The following is an 18095-nucleotide window of genomic DNA, read 5'->3' as shown; positions in this document are numbered from 1 at the left end:
GCAGATATCTTGCCCCCCCCCTTATCTCCTATTCCACCCCCTCTCCTGTAGCCTATATCTTTCAAGTAAGATCATTCAAGGCCATGTATCTTTTGCTAGCAAAATTAGTATAATTGCTGTCACATTTTTAATATCATCCATATGCTTTGCTTATATTAGATATGCATCATTTATCTATGTACAAAGCCATCCACCCACCCTCTCCCAAAGACACACCTAACTTGGTGGCCTAGGACAGTAACCATTTGTCTTCTCTGAGTTCTGCAATGACATTTGGACCCAGCTGGGCAGTTCCTCTGTCCATCTCACCCAGGGTCATTCTTGTAGCTTCTTAGTTATGGCACCTCAGCTGAGGCTGACAGTTCCAACTTGGCATCACTCACACATCAGAAGCCTCAGCCGGGATGTTTGGATGACTGGAGCATCTCCCTTTATGTGAACTTTCATCCCTGAATTGTTTAGAACAGAGTGGCTCCACACTCCTTTAATTATTTTTTGGGGTGGCAATTAATATGAAATAAGTTTGCTATATGCCTACCAAGGGGCAAGGTGGGAGGGAAGTTGAGGACATTGGTAGTGGGGAGGGGACATTGGTGGTAGAATTGGTGTTGGAACATTATATTCTTTAAACAACTGTATTAAGAGCATCTTGGTAAGTCACAGTACCTTAATTTTAAAAAAGAAGGGAGCTGTAAAATAAAAATTTAAATATATATCTATGAGTTGGGTGAAGCCGCCCAGGCACTGTGTTTCTAACCCCTTAGGCCAATGGACCTGATGAAGCAGGGTAGCAGCAGAGAAGTTATACTCCAAGCAATGAGTAAAAGATTAATCAGTCAGCCTGCTTTTTTCTTCATGGCCTCTCTCTGCCATATGCTATCTATGCACCATGTGTTTTCTCTCTCAGATGTGCTCCTTCTCCTGAGCACAAAGCCAGACTCCTTTATTATCCAGAACTCCACCAAGCAGGGTGGGAGAAGGTCCTGTAATCCAGATGAGCTTTTACATACCAAAAAAAGAGGTTAGGGAAAAGGAAATTGGGAGAAAGGTTCACCTTAAAATTTTCCACCACCTACAGGGAGCCAGTGTGATGTATAAGGGGTAAGGTGTTTGCCTTGTATGTGGCCAACCTGGATTTGATCCACAGCATCCCCTAAGCACTGCCAGGAATAACCCCTGAGCACCACCAGAAGTGACTCTGAATGCAGACCCTGGAGTGAACCCTGAGCATTACTAGATGTGCCTCCCTGAAAACAAGAAAAAGGCAAAGAAAAAGGAAAAGAGGGTGGCTCCAGGGTTTTAGTAGAGCTTATTGGGAGCTGCAAGACCCTTAAGGTCTTGTTCAGGGGTGTGCAAAGACTTTAGGGGGATAGTGTTTTTTGGTTGTTTTTTGGTTTTGTTTGGTTTTAGAGCCACACCCAGTAATGCTTAGGACTGTGCTCAAGGGTCACTCTTGGCAGACTTCAGACTATTATGATGGGGTTTGGAGATTAAACCTGGATCAGCCCGGTGTGAGACAAGCACCTTACTCACTTGTTGCCAAATTTCAACACTGGATAGGAGAAACTTCAGAGAATATTGATGGCTTTTTGTTTCTTTCTTTGGGGGATATACCCAGTGATGTTTCTGGGATTGCTTCTGCCACTGCACTCAGGAATTACTCCTGGCAGGACTATGTGGATGCTGGGATTGCCTGTCTGCAAGGCAAACAAATGCCTTACCCTCTATATCATTGCTCTGACCCCTTATCTATTCTTTTGAACCTACTAGATTTCTTTTCACATCCTTGAAATTATGGTGTTCTAACTAGATTTGTGTCTTCCTATCTTGGTTTTTTCCTTACAAGGTAACAAAATATGTGTACCAAAGGGCCCACTGTTCTCGAAAAATTTCCTTTGCTAAGGGAAGCATGCTGTATCTCACTTTGATATTGAAAATGTCATTTGGGGCCTAGCAAAATAGCACAGGAGTTAAAGTGTTTGCCTTGCACATGACTGATCCCATTCCTTTTTTTCTCTTTTTTAAAAATAATTTTTATTGAGACCAATGTGAATTACAAGTCTTTCACTGTTGTATTTCAGGTATATAGTGACAATGAATTAGGGCCATTTCCACCACCACTGTTGACCTCCCTCTGCCATAGTTTCCAGCATGCCTTCTATACCTCCACCTTTAGCCCCCTAGACTACTACTGTGACAAATTTCTTTTGTATATAACTTGTTGTAGTTTGGTTCTCTTGATTCTATTGTCGTTGATTTGGTTGGGGTATTTAGGTTTGACCATTTCTTATTTCCACTCAATGTTCCTGAGACTGCTTGGACCTTGGGTCTCATCCACTTTTTATTCTCAGTTTGAAGGAAGACATAGAAAAATGAGGCTGAATAAGATGATTCATGTTCTATGGTTCTATAAAAAATAAAATAAAAAGCGAACAAGAGCCCCTGTCTAGAAGCTATAAATATAACTTAAATTACAAGAAGAAAGAAAGAAAAAGAAAGAAGAAAAACAGTGAAATAAAATAATTAAAAATAAATAAATTTTAAAAATGGGGGCAGATGTGGCAATTTTTTTGCATAGGCTCAGTAAGTATTGGGGAAATTAGAAAGGAAATTCCTTCAGCGTAATAGATACAGGGTGTCTCTACTCTTAAAGCATACTATCATGAGACCAACTACAGGCTCCAGATATGTTAGTTAGATTAACCCCATTTCTATCCCTGCGAATACATATGGTCTCCTGAGAACTGCCAGGAGTTCTGCCCTGAACACAGAGGCAGTAGTAAACCTTGCTCAATATAGCCCTTACTAAAAGCAAAACTAAAAGCATGTCATTTCTTTCAGTTTCTAAATATTAAAAGGTACATTTGGAGTATCAGGAATCCATGCTTTATATTGATACTTCATATCCTCTGCAAATTGCCTTTCCCTTTCTTTCCTGTTTTCAGAATATTAATCCAAGTTCTCAAAACTGGAGGAAAGACTGTTTCTGCTAGTTGTCTTGAATGCCTAAGTATTAAGTCATTAAGTGTATTAAGTCATGAGCATCTCCAGTACTCGGTGTGTGTGTGTGTGTTTGAGAGAGAGAGAGAGAGAGAGTACCCGTGGCCCGTGGTACCCATGCTAATCTTTGCTGGACTCCCCTGCCCTCACCATGCTAGGTTGTCTTCATTACTCAAGGTTTCCTTGTTTGTAGACTCCTAGGTACAAGCTGTTGGAGCATGAGACTGACATTTACTTAGTTGACTCCACTCACAGCTTGCCCCATATATTTGAACCTTTAATGGGTCTCCACAAGCGCTGACCTGGGTGTTCCAGTGTTTTTCAAGCCTCGCTGGCCACAAAGGGGAACTGAATATGAACATGCATGCAAACCTCATCAGTTCCCTTTGCAGCCAGCTGAAAGTTGCTTTTCAATATAGAGGAAATACTGTTTTTTCCTCTTGCGTCCAAACTAAATGGCCACAAGATAACAAACATTTCTACTCCTGCCAAATCAAGGGCAATAAACACAAAAGAAGAGGACTTTAGATTGTGGTGAAGGCAGATTGAAAGAGAAGAAAGATTAAAAGATTAAAAGAGTAGAAAAATCAAAGCAACACAACACTATGGACAAACAATGAAACCTTAAATTATGAGGGTATCCTCACATGGGAATTAAAGTGGGCACTCAGCATTCCTGTGCCCTTCTCAGTGATATGAGTTCAGGCTTTCTGTCAGAGTGCCTTGTCCCCATAAGGAAATGCAATAAGGCAACCTGCTGGGTCACTGATTACACAGAACCAAGCTGAGGATCAGGAAGAAACTGGACCACCTATTGCAAATGCCACAAACCTCCCAGAATCGTCCATATTTTTCATAGCCTTTACAGGGTCTTTCTAGTGATGCATCTAAAGCAAGTCTACTGTATGTCAAGCAAAGGAAGCTAAGGAACATGCCTCCGAAGTGATTCAGGGAAACAGCTTCCTTCCCACCACCCTCACACAAGTGAGCATATTCCTGTTTGGGTACCTGATTGTAGGAGGCCCCGGTCACTACTCAGTAGAATAAGGCACTGAATATTCTGAAACCCCAAATGTAGAAGTTAAAAAACTCTAAAGGGCCTCTGCTTCAGGTGTGTAAAGTGCTTGACCAGGGGCTAGAGTAGGGGCCAAGCAGGTAAGATACTTGCTTTGTACACCACTGACCTAGGTTTGATCCCCAGCACCCCATATAGTCCTCCAAGCCTTCCAGGAGTACTCTCTGAGTGCAGAGCCAGGAATCAGCTTTGAGCACCATTCGATGTGACCCAAAAACAGACCAAAAATGTTTGGCTACCTCTTCAGCCTGCTATGGTGAAACATTCTGTTAGCAAAGAATCACTAGCTTGTTAGTCCTCATGAGAGCTGTAACGATTAAACCTTTCTCTCTCCTAATCATGTGGAACTTGCTGCTCTGCAGCTCCCTTTCTTCACAAAACCTCTTTGTCCTCTCCTCCCCTACTCTTTTCTTTCCCCCTCTTTCCCTATGTCTCCTATTCTATCTCCCCTTGTTTACTCACTTCTCTGCTTCTCACTTACCTCTTTTCCCCTTTACTTCTCCTTTTCATTTCTCTCTCAATTTCTTCCTCTCCTTGCTCTTACTCTTGCCTTTCCCTAACCCTCCTACTCTTTACACATTTACTCAAGTTTCAGTAATATGGTTGAGACCAGTACAAAATAGAATGGGTACTTATTGCTCCTATCCTGGGCATTGCTATTATTAACGGCAAATTGCTCTCTTTAAATTACTTCCTCCTACTTCATATGATGCTTGTCAGCTTTTACTATATTTCTTCCTCATTATGATATTTACCTTTAGCTTCTGGCCTATCCATCATATAGATGCCCTCCTGCCTTACCCTTGGCATCTGAATAATTAGATGCATAAGGTTTTTCTGCTTCTCTTGGTACATTTATTAATTCATTTAGTCTTTGAAACAACCCTGTCAGTAGATAATTACTGTTACACATGCTTTTTCTATAGAGAATGAAGAGCTTGTCCAGAGTTATATAGTGATGGAGTCATAATATTAATACTGAATTCACATTGGTTACTATAGTTATCCTTTTTGGGTTTCAAATAAAACAGCTTTATTTAGAGAAATAAGAAAGAGAGAGTTAAAGGGAAGAAGGGAGGGATGATGGTATTCAAAAGAGAACTCTGGCTTCTCCAAAGTTGAAAAGCCAAGAGTATACATTTTAGGTGGGCTGTGGGCAAATCTCCAGAATGCGAAAATATGCCAAGCTATATGTGCTATGCTGCATCCCAGTTCATGATATAATAATGTTTAATGACATTGAGCTACAAATAGTTATGGGCTCTCATCATAGTTCTTGCATTGGCTTTACCAATAGAATAATGGGCTCCTGTTCCTCCTGGTCCTTTAATCATGACTCTTCCCCTGGATTATATTTGTGTGTGTTATACCAGCATTGTCCTAGTTCTCTCTCCTACTCCCACCTTTTTTTATTCACTCCTAGAAGTGCTCAGGAATCATTCCTGGCTCTACATTAAGTAATAACTCCTGATATGGGTTTGGGAACTGACTCCAGGTGAATTCCCAGGGAACCATATGACATGCTGGTGATTGAACCCTGGTCAGCCACATGCAAGGCATGCTTAACAGTATAGGAGACTTTATATTACTTTTAAGTTATTTTACAAATCTAAACTCAGGCATTTGAATAATTCATTTAATTCTCAGGAAATATTTGTAGCTCCTGTGCTCAGAATATGTCCTGTACGGGGCCGGTGAGGTGGCGCTAGAGGTGTCTGCCTTGCAAGCGCTAGCCAAGGAACGGACCGTGGTTTGATCCCCCGGTGTCCCATATGGTCCCCCCAAGCCAGGGGCGATTTCTGAGCACATAGCCAAGAGTAACCCCTGAGCATCAAACGGGTGTGGCCAAAAAACACCAAAAAAAAAAAAAGGGAGAATATGTCCTGTTGACTTCTACTTAAATTTTATGTCTGGAATGCTATTTATGAGATATTTTATCCAAAAATTCAATGGCTTGGTCTTTTGGTCTTTCAAAAGGTATATATTAAGATGGAGTATATTGATTCAAAAAATTTTAGCTTTGCTTATGATTTTAGCAACATCATCAATAAAATAAAAAACAAGGCCCATGCTGTAGAATTTATTTGCAACTTATATAAACAATGAAGAACCACTACTTAAAGATATCATAAAATTTCCCATAGTTGGGAGTGAAAGCATAGAGGTCCAAGAGACCTGGAGGATTCTGAAGAAAATAGACCAAATAGAAAAACTCCAAGACACATTATAAACCTAATAATAAAAGTTAAAGAATATTGAAAGTGGTGAGATTAAAAAAAAAAAGGGACTAACATACAGAGACAACCCCATCGGAAAACCCAAAAGAGTCACAGCAGACCTGTCAAATGAGACTTAACAAGTCAGAAGAGAGTGGTTGGATACATTTAAACTACAACAACCACAAAACAAATAAAACAAAACAAAAACCCTCAATGGAATGAAGAGCTCACCAAAATTAATCTATCCAACTAGATTATCATTCAGAATAGAATAGGATAGGATAGGATAGGATAGGATAGGATAGGATAGGATAGGATAGGATAGGATAGGATAGGATAGAATAGAAAATAGAATAGAATAGAATGCAAAGCTTCAGAAGCAGGCAATAGATACGGAATTCATAACCTTGAAACCAATTTTGCAAAAAGCGATAAAAGAGCTTGTCTAAAATATCAAGTCAAGCTTCTTAGCACTTTGCAATTGAGTATAGCATTTAGTCATGATGCAATGGTTGTCCTCCATGAGATTAAGAAAGATCTGGTTTTCCCTAGCTTTCTAGGGAATTTTATATCTTTGGGGGAGGCATACCCAGCAGCTCTCAGGAGTTACTCCTGACTCTGTGCTCAGAAATATCTCCTGGCAGGTTCAGAGACCATATGGGATGCTGGAGGTTGAACCTAGGTCTGTCCTGGGTCAGCCCAGGAAAAGTCCCTACTACTGTGCTATCACTCCTGCCCAGGGTTTTGTTGTTGTTTTAAGTGTAAATAACATTGTATTTAATTCATCTTGTGTGCAGTTCTCATCTTCTCTCTGGGATGCCTCTGACCACCTGCTCATCCATTATGAGTCTCAGCCCAAGGAAAGTGGTTCCACTTCTGAGAGTCTATCTGCAGTGGATCTGTTTTCTTCCCAGAACTTACTCTGTCATCTTTAGGGTCATGTGATCTGGGCTGCTACTGCTCATTCAGCTACCCTCAAAGCAAGCTGAGGTCCAAGTTATTCCCACCTGGCTATCAGGTACCACATTCCATCCAGCAGAGCTTTTTGGAAGATCCCAGCACCTAGAGGAAACCCTGACATCAGCTCTTCTTTTCTGCTTGGGCTGTCTGTAGGGCTGCCATCTTCCAGGCCTACCAGGTGGGCTGAGCATCAGGCTAGCCACAATCCTCTCTGAGGCATTTCCAACGATGTAGGCTTAAGACCCATCAGGTTAGACCTCAACCAACCCCAGATTTTATATTTTTAAAATAATGAATTCAAATTTCCACTACAGTTCTACATTTAGGTGATTTCTTTTGCATCTGCAAATATTGTTATTACAGTAATTTACTTATTAACTTGTTTACTTATTACTAATTTAATTATTATTTTACTACAATGACTTACTTATTTTTAAACATAATTTTTATTTTAATTGTAGTGGCTTACATATCGTAAGTAATATTCCAGATACATATATACATTGAATCAGGGGAATTCCCACCACCAAATTGTCCTCCCACAACTGCTCCCATCCTGCCTCCCATATCCTCCACTCTTCCCCCCAGGGGCTGCTAGAATGCGTGATCCCCTCTGTGTCTAGTTAATTACTTAGTGGGCTTATAACTGTTTGGTCTTGGTGCCTCCGTTATTGCCCCCTCTAGTTGGGAGGTGGGACTAGAAAGATCAAGTTATGTGGATTTGTTTGAGGAAGAGAAAGGTAATATAATGGGGTAAAAATCGACTACGCCAACTATGAGCAGAGTCATTCTAGGGGCTTTCGTCCTTGGTTTGAGAGACGATGGGGAAAAGAAGAAGGTGAAACACCACAGCAGTTCAAAAAGAGGAATCAAATAAGATATTCAGTGAGCACTGCAGCCATAAAAATATGCACCACATAGTTGCCATGGTCTTGAGATAGGAAATATGACAAGGCGCAAGGAGGAAGAAGAGAAAAGAAGAAAGAAAAAGTAAATATATAATTAAAAAATGGACAACTACTTCAATATTTACCCCAAAACAAAGAATTCGATCAAAACTAGATAAAAAAATAAACAATTAAAAAATTTAAAAAAAGGATTATTTAGTGTTTTTGTCTCTCCCCCCGCCCCCACATAGGCACAGTAAATGTTGGGGGTCATCCGAAATGGGAATCCCCTTGGCCTAAGAGATACAGGGTTTCCCTACCCTTGGAATATATTGTCATGGGATTATCTATAGACTCCTTTCACATTCATTTACTCTCTCCTTGGTGTTTTTGTGCTGTATGGAAGACTTCTGCTCCGATCTGGATGATAAAGACAGACCTCTAAATCTAGGGGTCTCAGTCTGTGCACAGGTCAAGGAGTGGAACTTATGGTGATGACTTTCTTTGTGATTTTAGAAGTTCTGATTCCTTGATGTCATTTTAATCTGTCTTCTGTGGTTAGTGGTCTTGGCCCTTGCGCTGAAGCTCGGATGGAGTCTGGGATATCATCTTTCGTTATGATTCCAGAAGACCCGTTCAGTTGCAATTGCCTCAGTCAGGACTCTGGTGTTGTAGGTCATGTTTGTTATGTAGGACGTAGACCAGAACCTAGACTAGGGCTTTCTTGTTGGTCCCAGAATACATACTGCCCGGTCATGGTTCTATCAGCCAGTCATCTGTAGATCACATTCTTGGCTTTTGCACAGCCCATAGTATAGTAAGTCTTCCAATTTGGTTTATCATTAGTTGGTAAGGTAGGATAACCTGTTCTTATGTCCATTTGTTCCCAAGTTCCTCGTTGTCAGGATCTTATATTAGAACTGGCACATGTTGGAGATCGAGTAGTATTCAAGATGTCCCAGGTGGGCTTTGGTTCCTGTGGCTGTTGTGAAGAACTGTGTTGATTCTATGTCTAAGGTTCAGGATTGAAGTCTGGATGGTTGGTGTATAATCTTCTGGCATCTAAGATGGATCCACATGACATATTTTCAAGGTGGGAGATTCCCCTGTATTGTAAATAAGTATGAGTTCTTATCTCTAATAGATAAGAGCTTTTTATATACATGGGATTTCCCCTTTTTAGTGGGCCTTTGCAGGAAGAAATGGTGCTTCATTATATTGCCGGTGCATTCGGGGGTGAAAAGAACAGAGAAACAAGTCACACACCCAAAAAACATAATAATAGAAATAAAATATATATTTGCTCACATATGTATAGTGAAAAATGATTGTAAGTAAAATGAAATTAAAAATAAAGAGCTAGTGTTATACAGGTCTTATACTTATGATGGAAGTAAATGTTTTCCCATTGCCTTTTGAGATTTTCTTGTGGGGTGTGGGTTCCCAGGCACCTTTTCATTGCACACCCTGCCCTTCCTGAGATTGGTAAAAGATTTGAGGGGGAGTCTTGTGTAAAGTTCTTGCAATGGGAGTCCTTTTATGGCTAAGTCTGGTATCCAGCAAGAGTCCTCGATAGGATAAGTTGGTAGGGAGAGTCACACAGCATGAGTCAGTTAGGGGTGTTGGTTGTCTTTTCCTGCCGGGGATGAGGTGTGGGTTTGAGCGGATGTCTCTTCGCTCGGGTGCTGGGTACTGGTTCGTTGGGGTAGGAGGTCAGTCTTGATGCCTAATAGGTTAAGAACTGAGGGTGAAGAGTTTTAATAAATTGGAAGATCTGGATGGGATTGAGGGGTGAAGGGGTAGTCAGATTCCTGTAGGGGGTATAGGGGAGAGTATTTGGCAGGGGCAGAAAGGAAGAGAGAGGAAAATAAGATTAGATAGGGAATTAAAAAAAGGAAGAGGAAGTAGTGAGAAGAGAGGTGAAAAGAGTGGGGGCATGTCATTTTGCTTTAATATGTACGATGAGTGGGCCTCTTAGTATAAGTCTGCAGGTCACCGTTGCTGCTTCAGTGGTCTGCTGGTCACATGCTTCAGGTCCTAAAAGAAGGTATGCCCTAGAGATAAAGGGTGTGTTAAAAAGTTTTGTCCGGACAATTTTGTAACGCAACCTGGGTATGGTATCTCGTGTGGCTTAGCTCTGAGATGCCATCTTAGGTTGTCCATCCTTTGTATCCAAGAACACCTGTGGACAGAAAAGCTGAGAGGTTATTTTGAATATATTAAGCTTAAGGCATTAACACGTATTATTTTGAAATACTTCGGTTGTAGTCAGTGATTTCCCATGGTATTCTTTACCTGTAACCTTGTATAAGATCCCTAAGAGATTATTATGAGCCTTTGCAGTATCAGGCTGATTACATACCTGTTCACTCTACGCTGCTGTTTCTGCAGATGTTGGTTTCTTTATGGTTTAATGTGTGGTCGAGAGTTTATGATGTTCCTCTTTCATGTGTTCTGGGCACTTCTGCCCAGTATATATGTGGTATTTCAGTGTTCGGAGTTTCTACCCTGTTAAATCCTGTTATTTGATCTTTGAATATTAGTTGTATATATGGTATAGTTTCTAGGTGATTCAGAATAGTGCTATCATTCTGTGTTTATCTTTCATCTTCTGACTTCGTTTAACATAATATGTTCAAGGTCCATCCATGTTGCTGCAAAGTCTATGATTGAATCATTTCTTACTGCCATGTAGTATTCCATTGTATATAGATACCACATCTTAATGATCCACTCATTTGTTATTGGGCATCAAGGTTGGTTCCAAGACTTGGCTATTATACTGAGTGCTGCAATAAATAATGGGGTGCACACATATTTGGGGATTAATGTCCTTCCGGTTTGGGGGTAGATGCCCAGGAGAGAAATTGCTGGGTCAAATGGCAGCTCAATTCTGAGTTCTTTGAGCACTCTCCAGACTGTTCTCCATAGGGGTTGACTAGGGGGCATTCCCACCAGCAGTGGATGAGAGTGTCTTTCATACCACACCCCCGCCAACAGAGATTGTTTCCATTATTTTTGATGTGAGCCATCCTCACTGGTGTAAGGTGGTACCTCATTGTTGTCTTGATTTGGATTTCTCTAATGATGAGTGAAGGTGAACATGTTTTCATGTGTTTGTTGGCCATCTTTCGATCTTCTTCGGTGAAGTGTCTTTTCAGTTCATCTCCCCATTTTTCTATGGCTTTATTTGGTTTTGTGGAGCTCATCTTTCTGAGTGCTTTGTATATTCTGGATATCAGCCCTTTATTGGACATGTTGAGTGCAAAAATTTTTTCCCATTCAGTTGCCTGTCTTCTTGTGTTGAGAATGGTTTCTTTTGCCATGCAGAAGCTTTTTAGTTTGGTGTAGCCCCATTTGTTTATGTTTGATGCTAAAGTTCTTGCCATACAATGACTTACTTATCAATGAGTTTTTTTAGGAAGGCATGTTCTAGCTCAATAGGCACCAGAATAAACAATAATATCCCCCTGTCCAGTCCTCTGAAACACATTGTCTTCAAGCCTAAACAAAGTGAAGTATTAGGCTTTGCAAGGAAGTGTAAACTGAGGACAAAACTACCTTAACTATCTTTAGGCTTGGGACATAGCCTGTTTGTTGATCTTTGGTCCAGTTTCCTAGGTATTAAGGTACCCTTCAACCAAGAAGCCAGAATGCGTACAATGGCACAGGAAGTGATGCTCTAACAAAGAGGTACAGATTCAAACCACAAGAAGATGCCACTTCACACCTCCAGAATGGCTAAAATAGTCCTCTGCTAAATCTGAGTACCAGCGGTGATGTGAGTAAACAGGAACTCACAAATTAACATGTGGGAGATTAGGTATATAGATTGTAGAATCTCCTGAAAGTGTTTTATCAAAACTCACTTGAGGGGCTGGAGTTGTGGTGCAAGCGGTACAGCATTTGCCTTGCACGTGCTAAACTAGGATAGACTGTGGTTTGATCTCCCGGCTTCCTAAGCCAGGAGCAATTTCTGAGCGCGTAGCCAGGAGTAACTCCTGAGTGTCACCGGGTGTGGACCTACCCCCTCTAAAAAAAAGCTTCAGTTGAGTTGAAAATGCATATTATTTCACAACCAAACATTTCCACTTTTAGATGCCAACCATAGAGAAATCCTGTGTATGTACAAGGATTAGAAGAGGTTTTTTGAGCTTGGTTTCTAAAAGGCAAAGAGTGAAAAGCACCCACCAAACTGTTTAATTTGGAAATGGAGAATTGAACTTTTTTTGTACTTTTATTAAACACAAATTTGTTACAAATTTGTTCAGTTGTTTCAGACATTCAGTGTTCCAACACCAGTCTCACCACTAGTGTGACCATTCTTTAACCATTGTCCCCTGTTTCTGACCCTACCATCAAGCTTCCCCCTTAGGCACAAAATAATTTATTTTATATTACTTGTTACAATTAAGTAGCTAATGGAATTATAGAAAAATACTTCAGTAAATAAAATTTGTGGAAATTGTTATATCTCACAGTTGGGTCATTAAGTCTCCTTCTGAGGGCTGCTGAGCTGTTTGTTGCTATTGAATCTTCTGTGTAACTTTTTCTTTATTGAGCTTAGTTGGCTTCTAGGCTACTTTCTCATCTAATCTGGTATGTTCCTACTGGCTGTTATTATTGTGGAATTTGGAGGTGCCACTCTTGGACACAAGCTCCAGGAACTCCAGGATCTATAGAACTGGGTTGATGAATCTACATGGTGACTGCTATATAAGGATGTTGGTGTTGCTGCTGGTGCTCCAGGCAGTATGGGAGACAAAATCAGTGTACATGGGATTTTGGGGGGTTGACACCACTGTAAAGATTAGTTGTGAACAGTGAAGTTGGGCTTTTGGTATGCAGTGACTGTGGCCTGTGGGTGCAGTTCCCAGGAATTTGTATTTCTTTGTGGGCCACAACAGGGTTTCTTTTTAGCTCTGCACTTCGGTATCATTCCAAGGAGGCTGGGTGACCATATGGAAGGTTGTAATTGAACCCCAGTCAAGTGCCCTACTTGCCTTTTTTTTTTGTTTTGTTTTGTTTTTTTTGGGCCACACCCGGCGGTGCTCAGGGGTTACTCCTGGCTGTCTGCTCAGAAATAGCTCCTGGCAGGCACGGGGGACCATATGGGACACCAGGATTCGAACCAATCACCTTTGGTCCTGGATCGGCTGCTTGCAAGGCAAACGCCGCTGTGCTATCTCTCCGGGCCCCCCTACTTGCCTTTTAATGCTTTCTATACTATTGCTCTACCTTCTGGAAAATTCTGGTTTTTTTTTGGGGGGGGGAGATTGGGTTTTGGACCATACCCAGCAACGCATAGGGATTACTCCTGGGAATGCGCTCAGAATTAGCCCCTGGCTTGGGGGACCATATAGGATGCCAAGGGATTAAATCACATCTATTCTAAGTTAGCGTGTGTAAGGCAAATGCCCTACCTCCTGTGCCACCACTCTGGCCCCCTGGAAAATCCTTTCAAAACAAGTTGTGATACAATCTACTATAACTCAGTTTCCATTTTTTAACAGCCTGATCTTTTAAATACACAATTATAGGTTGAGAGAGAGTTCAGTGGGCTGAGAAAAGTTTTTGCTAATAGGAAATCTGGATTCCTTCCATTCCTGGCATCACATTAAGATCCACTGAGAACAGAGCCAGGTGTCACCTGAGAACCACACATACATATGCATATATACAGTAAATACCAAATAGGAAAGTTCATCCTTGTAAAACCCATATTTCTATAGACTGCTTCCCCAAATATTGTTACTTAGCATTTTGATATCACCTTGACAACCAGACAGTGAATTTTGCCCTTGTTTAGTTTTGCATACATGAGAAGTATTTTTAGAAACATTTCCCTGAACATATATTGCATAATAGATAGCTTTGAATTTTACAAATTTGTGACATGGTCTTCTAAAAATTCAGAAACATTCTGGCTACTCAGGATACTTAAAGGTATGTTTTAGTGGAACTTATATCAGTAAATAAAGTTTGTTCTGAGCTGATAGGTTGACTTTTTGGGGGGAGGGTCATACCCAGTAGTGCTCAGGGGTTACTCCTGGCTTTGCATTCAGAAGTCGCTTTTGGCATGCTCAGGGGACCATATGGGATGCCGGGATTCAAACCGGGGTTTGTCCTGTGTTGACTGCATGCAATGCAAATTCTTTACCGCTGTGCTATTGCTCTAGCCCCACAGGTTGACTTTTTTATTCTTTTTGAGTGGGCCATGCCTGGTAGGGATGGGCAATGTTTGGTGATATTCAGGTGTTGCTTCTGGCCCTGCACTCAGGAATCACTCATGGTGGTACTGGGGAAACCTTATGGGATACTGGGGATCAAACCCTGGTTGGCCACATGCAAGGCAATCACCCTACCTGCTATGTTACCACTCCAGCCCCATGATAGGTTGACTTTTATAAAAAAAAATTTTTCTTGGCAGAAATGTGACTCAACAATACAGAACACTTGCAATCAATCCTCAAACAGAAGAAAAGAATTTTCTCCCAGAAATAACATTATTTCTGGTAATATTCTGGATAATATTCTGGAACCATTTAGTGTTATTTTCACTTAAGAATGCCATTATGCAATGCTTTCTAGGAATAATTTATTTTTACTAATGAGACATTTTCTAGAACTATGAATATATTTGTTTCTTTTAATATTCCACAAAACTAAAAATAATCACATAATTTACCCACTCATTATATTTTTACAGTAGTAGCATATAGGATTGAGTAATGTTTACCTGTCTCAAATTTGTTTTTAATTTATGGATTTTAGGTTATACCTGGTAGTGTTGGTGTTTGAACCCAAGTCGACCACCTGCAGGGCAAGCACCACTGTTCTCTCTTTTTTTAACTTTAAGAACTTGAAGGAAATATCAGCATTTTCATACCTTAAAACAAAAAGACTAAATTATCAGAGCAGGAGTGCCAGAATCGCTCATAACTTATAGCATGGCCAAGAAACTGCCAGAAACATCTCAGATTCATTACACAGTTGATTTGAAATCAATTTTAGTTCATTACACGTTCATAAACCTTTTTACCATTACCCGGTTTTCATGACTTTCCATTTCAGTTACACAGTTCCATCCTCAACAATTTAAATAGCTGAGGTTCAGAGCACCTACAATACAAGCATGAGGCTACAAATTAAATCATTGGTATCATCCCGTGTATGAAGTGTGATGCTGGTATTTGATTCTGGCAGCTGTACTATTTCTTATCCCTGGTAACGCAATTTCCAGCCATGCATATCCAGGTGTATGTGAGAACAACAACCAGAAGCTGTGCAGGAAGCATGGCCATGAGGCAAGCCCGGTGGTGAGCAGTGTGAGAGCACACCATAGCACACAATATATTATGAGCATCATAATTAAAGGAGTGTGACTCCTGCCAGCATCAGCACCTCTAAAATCAGGTGCAAGCTTCAGGGAGCACAGAGCTGAACACCACAATTTGATATGTGACCCAGTGAATATGACTACTATGTATGGACACCACAGCCAGGCATGTATGTAACTTCCAAACCATACAACAGTGGCAAAGATAGAAAGGAAAGGGAAAAGCAACATTGTTAAAGCAAAGTAATTAATATATTAATTACTTTTTTCTGAGACTAATTTTTCTATGAATTTCTGTTTTCTAAAATGTTTCTTGTTTGGACCTTTTCTTTGGATAACTAGTTATGTGTACTTATTGAACTATACCTAAATGAGAATTATATAAACATAATCTCATCAAAATTAATTAAATTAAAATTAATTCAGTCATGGGACCAGAGAGATAGTATAATAGGTAGGGTGCTTACCTTGCACACAGCCACAAGGTTTTTTCGGGGGGAGGTCACACTGGCAGCACTCAGGGGTTACTCCTGGCTCTATGCTCAGAAATCGCTCCTGGCAGGCTCAGGGGACCATATGGGATGCCGGGATTCGGACCACCGACCTTCTGCATGAAAGGCAAACACCCTACCTCCATACTATCTCTTCAGCCCTCAGCCACAACTTTTAATCTCCAGCACCCCATATAGACCTTCCCCCAGTCCCAGCTGGAGTGATCTCTGAATACAGAACTAAGAGTAAGCACTAAGCACCAGGGCGTATGGCCCAAAAACAAAAAAAAAAGTTTGTTTAATTCAATCATAACAAAATTGGCATTGTGTGTGTGTGTGTTTGTACAGAGATTTCAAATTCAGTGCCTCATGCAATTAAGCATACACTCTACCATCCAACCCCAGAGTTCATGTTCTTTAACATTTGTTTCTAGAACTTAAAATTATAATAAGCATTCTGACATAGGGCCACAGAGATAGCACAGTGGTAGGGTGTTTGCCTTGCACACAGCTGACCCAAGGATGGATGATGGTTCGAATCCCAGCTTCCCATATGGTCCTGAGCCAGCCAGGAGTGATTTCTGAGCACAGAGCTGGGAGTAACAACCACTGAGTGCTGCCAGGTGTGACCCAAAAACAAAACAAAACAACAAAAAATGTATTTTGATAGTAAAAAATATTCTTTGTGTGTGTGTGTGTCTGTGTGTGTGTTTTGTTTTGGGGTCACACTTGGCAGAGCCCAGGAATTACTCCTGTCTATATGCTCAGAAATCACTCCTGGAAGGCTCAGGGGACCATATGGGACACCGGAATTTGAACCATCGTCCTTCTACATGCAAGGCAAATGCCTTACCTCCATGCTATCTCTCGGGCCCAGTAAAAGTAATCTTATACTGTTACAGAAACTTCAGAATGGATCCTTGGAGTTGGTCATAAGAAGCTTTTTATATAACCAGTAATTCTGTGACCAAAGAACTGACTGGAGAAATGCTAAATAAAATCTTGTGAATAGGTACCTTAGTAACATTCCCAAATTAAAATTACAGTATGAAGTTATATCCAGATATATTCATTAAGAAAATATTAAATAGGTTCACTTTCCCTTCCTGCACTACTTCTCATCCAATCATTCCCTCTATTTCTTTCTTTCATTCATTCAGCTGTTCAACAAATATTCATTGATCTCGTATATATGTCAGCAATTCATTGAGTTCTAGGGCTTACTATCCAATCATTTTGAATATACATAAAATTTTCACAATTTGCTGATTTGTTAGGGTCCCACGCAACAATGTTTAGGAATCACTCCTGGCAGTCTTCAGGAAACCAGATGTGGTGCCTGGATTGGATGCAGGCAAAGCAAGTGCCTTAACCACTATACTATCTGGTCTCCACAACTGGCTGTTTTTAACTCTAATCTGCTGGTAGCCCATGAAGCATCATACAAGTTTAACAAACAGTAACTTTTGCTGTGTTAATGTGAAATATTCCCAGATTTCACTTTAAGACATTGATACACATGTATTGCCTTGATTGCTCTGTACTTTATTTCATATGTAGAGATCCTAAAAGAACATGCTCTTTGTGTTCTTATATTTTAAATAAATGATATTTCATTTGATACATTTACAACATTTTTTTGGTTTTGGGGCCACAACTGGTGACACTCAGGGGTTACTCCTGGATATGCACTCAGAAATTGCTCCTGGCTTTGGGGGACATGTGGGTCAGCAGGGTATTGAACCGAGATCCATTCTGGGTCAGCTGCGTGCAAGGCAAGCGCCCTACCACTGTGCTACTGCTCTGGCCCCTCAATTTTTTTACTCAAACTTTTCATTGAGAATTCTTCTTACTGATGAGTTCAGGTGTGATTGATCTTATTGAGGCATGGTGTAGCCTTGCATTTTGTAAATAAGCTACAGTTTTGTTACATTATCTTTGCTGATACATATTTATCTCAGTTTCCTATCACTTAGTAATAGAAACAGCAGTTCACTGAGCATTGTTTTCTTGCACTCATTTGAATGTTCATGTGTATTAGCATTCTTTCTACATATTATAGAGTGTGCATATTTTCAATTGTTCTCTATAAAAATGTGGTCCAAAATCGCTGGATTGTTTATA

The 18095-nt window shown here is 40.5% G+C and overlaps 1 protein-coding gene across 14 annotated transcripts in view; it reads left to right on the top strand.

Annotated features, from left to right (window-relative positions):
• Positions 1 to 18095, top strand: part of CASK (calcium/calmodulin dependent serine protein kinase) — a 515778-nt gene that overhangs the window by 317729 nt on the left and 179954 nt on the right. The window lies entirely within an intron of this gene.

Source organism: Suncus etruscus, chromosome X, assembly GCF_024139225.1.
Source record: "Suncus etruscus isolate mSunEtr1 chromosome X, mSunEtr1.pri.cur, whole genome shotgun sequence".
NCBI classification, from domain to species: domain Eukaryota; kingdom Metazoa; phylum Chordata; class Mammalia; order Eulipotyphla; family Soricidae; genus Suncus; species Suncus etruscus.
This window is presented reverse-complemented; position numbering and strand designations above follow the sequence as displayed.